This window comes from Schistocerca americana, chromosome X (assembly GCF_021461395.2).
Source record: "Schistocerca americana isolate TAMUIC-IGC-003095 chromosome X, iqSchAmer2.1, whole genome shotgun sequence".
Classification (NCBI taxonomy): domain Eukaryota; kingdom Metazoa; phylum Arthropoda; class Insecta; order Orthoptera; family Acrididae; genus Schistocerca; species Schistocerca americana.
Window position 1 is genome coordinate 223,409,612 of NC_060130.1, and position 4,799 is coordinate 223,414,410.

General features: G+C 43.5%; 1 pseudogene; it reads right to left on the reverse strand.

The window, feature by feature from the left end:
- Positions 1–4,165: 4,165 nt before the first annotated feature.
- LOC124557130 lies at positions 4,166–4,283 on the reverse strand (annotated as a pseudogene).
- Positions 4,284–4,799: the final 516 nt, after the last annotated feature.

Below are 4,799 nucleotides of genomic sequence, written 5' to 3' on the forward strand. Positions count from 1 at the left end.
TCGACTCGTCAGTCGCAACTTACTGAGTAGAGGTTAGAGGAGTGCGCTGCAAACACGGGCTTTCAGTTTCCTGCAGATAAGTGTGTGTGTGTTCATTTTAATCACACTCTTCGTATTTTTAATTTATCTTATATGCATGTAAGGGATACCATTCTGTATTTTAAAGATTCAGTGAGGTTCCTGGCCTCATTTTTTACTCCAAACTATCGTGGCTACCACACGAGAGAGACCTGAGGGCCAAAATCCGGAAGGCACTGAATATCGTAAACTGCCTTCGCCACTGTTCTTGGGGAGCAGACAGGGCTCGACAGCTCCAGTTTTATAGGGCTTTCGTGAATTCGTGACTAGACTACGGGTGCACAGTGTACGAGTCAGTGAAGCCTTTCTACCTGAGGCTGTCGTACCCTCCATCATGAGGGGATTAGGGTGGCCACCAGTGCTTACAGCATGAGCCCCATACCAAGTCTCTTTGCTGAGGCTGGGGAACCGCCGCTCACCATCCGCCAGAATCTCCTCGTGGTGCGTCAGGCATGTAAGTTCACCGTAGCTCAAATTACACCTGCGAACCGTACTGTTGATCGTTCACTACTGGAACACCTCTTCTCCAATCGTCCGTGAGTAACAGTGCCGTCTGGGATCAGTGTGCAGAGTGTGCTGCAGTCGCTTGATATGGAGAACGTACAACCCCGAAAGCAGTGTTTTAACCACCTGCCACCATGGCTACTGCAGAGGCAAAAAATAATTTAAGATTTGGTGTAGTACAGGAGAGATTTCCCTTCTGGGTTATAATAAATTATTTTATGATATTTTACTTTAACACCACAACACTACAGCTGTCTTTAAGGATTGGTCGAAACAGGGTAACTCCGTTGGTTGCTCTGTTGTTTTCTCTGATCGTGTCCTCGAGGTCCGACTGCCTCGAGAATTTACTGTATCCTACGCGGAATCGTATGCGATCTTGCGGGCACTGCAGCAGATGAGATGTGCTTCAAGTGCTAAATTCCTTGTCTGTTCTGATTCCTTGACTGCCCTTCGCTCTCTGCAACGCATGTACCCTGCAGATAAAGTAGTGCAGAACATCCAGCACACCCTCCCCCAACTACAATGGCTGGGAAAGGAGGAGTCTTTCTGCTGGATACCAGGGCACTGGGGTATTGTGGGGAATGAAAGGGTGGATGCAGCAGGTAAGGAGGCGTGTCGTTATCCTCCTGGATGCTGTCACGTCGCTGTTGAGGTATAGAGTCATACACGGATGGGAAGACGTTTGGCTGATAGAGGCAGATAATATTGATTGGGTGGCTGGGTCACCCGCGTTTTTTGTAAATGGTCAGCCATTCACATAACCCAGTGGCGTTACTTTAGTTGCACTGTCATTTTACTTCTGTTTTAATTCCAGGTGTAGCACCTTTTGTTACATCTCCTTTGTTTTACGGCGTGTGACAGGTAGTGAGTGTGTCGGTCAACGCGACTAAGTCCGGAGTGAGCGACTGTCCCAATGTTTTTAGCCCTTTTACCCATATTCGTTTCTTTTAATATTTTTAAGGGTGTCGATAACCTTGCCGTTGAGCGCCCGTACACCCAAAATAGAACAAAAATTGATTTCAAGCGATTATTTTTAGAAGCCTTAACTGATCTAGCCGGCCGGTGTGGCCGAGCGGTTCTAGGCGCTGCAGTCTGGAACCGCGCGACCGCTACGGTCACAGGTTCAAATCCTGCCTCGGGCATGGATATGTGTGATGTCCTTAGGTTAGTTAGGTTTAACTAGTTCTAAGTTCTAGGGGACTGATGACCTCAGAAATTAAGTCGCATAGTGCTCAGAGCCATTTGAACCATTAGTGGCATATCGAGCAAAGAGCTACCACACCTAAAGCACTTCCCGCAAATGAACACGAAAAACCACGTAACACACAATTACGGCAGTCCGGGACGAGTAATTCTGGATGGCTTAGCTTCAAAATGACTATCTCAGTATCATAAGGCAGATGTTTATGCATTACGTGTTGGTGATAGGGAGATCGACAGCATCAGGCGAAAATTCAGAGGAGAGAATAGAAACAGAGTAAATGTCAGGCAGACAACTTCGCCTAACCGAACTCAAAGCCCCAGTGGAAAACAATGTGACTGGCTGGCTAGATTCCAGTATAAAATTCTGACTAAAAGTATGCCTTACACTGCTCAACCGAAGATAATGTAGTACGAGCAGACGGAAACACTGAATAGAGAATCTTTGAGTCGTACGAATGCTTGGCAACTCACATACTGGACTGACAGTAAAGAAACTTATATTTCAGTTGCAAGATGTTAAATGTAAGAAAAAGTAAGAATAAACTGTTCTTGTGATACTTCTCACGTTGTTTCACATAAACACTTCATAAATTTACATCAGAAGGAAATGAAGAATTACGTTTTGCGAAAGTAACGTGCACTGTACCCTAATCCTATTGAACCCGCGTTCTCGTTCCATCCCACGACCAGTGTATGACGTAACGACGATTTGTGAACGACTGGTACGTTGTGAGTTCTGTCAGATTGTTGGGATGCGAGAAATTCGGTTAGCCGAACGCCATATAGTCGCGGATGTCGTTCGACCCCTTAGTAATGCGCAGTTGCTGTCAGAGGACAAATGGGCGTGGCGTAACACTCTTGTAAAGTGTGGCAAGAGCTGGAATTACACGGTCGTACTAGTGAAAGGGAGAATGGTACGTGTACTGTGTAATCATCACGTGTCGTGCAGCAATCTCTGCAGTTTCTGATTTGAGCTTGCCAAATGTCTGTAGTATTCATAAAGTAAATCTGTTATCTACCCGGATTTTGGTCCTATATTGAATATTGTACTATTGGAGGCAGAACACTGTTTACTTGTTTGTTTACATACATTGCTGGGAATGAATATCACGTTAACTGCGAAACCGCCTTGGGACCAACTGAAGCTAGACCCACCGTTCATTTGAGTTTCGGTTATCATTTTACATTTGGCGTCAAAGTACATATCTCATAACGGGTTAAGTACAGACCTAGTACTCTGCTTCTCTCGATGAAATCAAACGTACGACCGCTGAGGATTTAGCTCGCGAGCGTAGCATCATGCGTCACATTGAAATAAAATTATCTGGTGTCAGAGATCTCCCACGGAGTTTCGATTGGAGCAGATAAAAATTTGATGTATTCTTAAGATTTCATTCGCTTAATATGCTCATCTAAATTCAATAATTAAAAGTTTCTCTCATGTCGAAAAAGCGATAACGTGGTTAGGAAATGCATTTTCTTAAACCTTCCGCAATTCGTCTTCAAAATTATTCACCGCAAATGAAACTAAAATGAAAACACAGAGAAGATAGTGAAGCTCTTCCAGAAGACACCGATTTCAGTTGAAATTATTCAATTTTTTGTATTTTATGAACAAGGAAGGAACAACAAAATATAAAGTCTCATCATATAGAGATCATTAAAGAAGAATGGGAAACAAGCATCGGGATAAAATTTGTAGCCCCCTCCAACTCTATACAAGTCGAGCGTCACAACTTGCTCTGTCCATGAACTTTAGATCATGTACACAACGTACCATACTATAAACATTTACGAAGATACTTCAGATAATTTATACGAAGTAGTGTTCCGTCGTTTTCTCTGAAATCTAAAACACTACCCAACAATTAACTGCAACACTCTCACCTAGAAATGTCCAGTTGTGACGGAAAAATTACTGCTGAGACTTAGAAATACTTCCCTTATTCTGTTTCGCTTGCAGAAAATGTTGTGGAAATTTGGTACTGACCGTACAGTTGAGACTAGAAAGTTCATACCGTCATCCTGCCTGCTGTGCCTCCAAGTATGTATTACAAGAAACAGAATTCTGATTATATACTCTGTGTCCTAATAATTCCTTGTAAGTGTCTATTTGATCTTCAGTAATTAATAAATAACAGGTATTGGAATTTAAAAAATAAAAGGCACTAAAAAAAAGCACTCCGTCGTCAGGCCACTAGTGGCCCATCGGGACCATCCGACCGCCGTATCATCCTCAGGTGAGGATGCGGATAGGAGGGGCGTGTGGTCAGCACACCGCTCTCCCGGTCGTTACGATGGTTTTCTTTGACCGGAGCCGCTACTATTCGGTCGAGTAGCTCCTCAATTGGCATCACGAGGCTGAGTGTACCCCGAAAAATGGCAACAGCACATGGCGGCGCGGATGGTCACCCATCAAAATGCCGACCACGCCCGACAGCGCTTAACTTCGGCGATCTGACGGGAACCGGTGTATCCACTGCGGCAAGGCCGTTGCCAACAAATAAAAGGAGTTGTATATAAATGACCAATAGGACGTAGAGACGACATATATGAAAACTGGGTCAACAGCTCGTGATCCTATAGTGAATGCTACAATGCACTTTGTCGGCTTCATGCTGCTTGACAATTTGAACTGTAGAGGAACAGAAATTGAATAATTTGTCTAGCTGTCTTTTCTGTGATGCTGATTATAACAGCCGTGTGATGGACCAAATAACATAGCAAATTTTAAAGTAAGAATATAAAATTATTCGACGTAAGTTATCGGATTGCAACACTCACACCTAAAAATATCCAGTTGTGACGGAAAAATTACTGCTGAGACTTCGAAATACTTCCCTTATTCCATTTCGCTCGCAGAAAATGCTGTGGAAATTTGGTACTGACAGTACAGTTGAGACAAGAATGTTCATGTACCGTCATCCCGCCTATTGCAATTAAATAATTAAACAGTAATTAAATAATTTGTCTAGCTATCTTTTCTGTGCTGCTGATTATAACAGCCGTGCAAT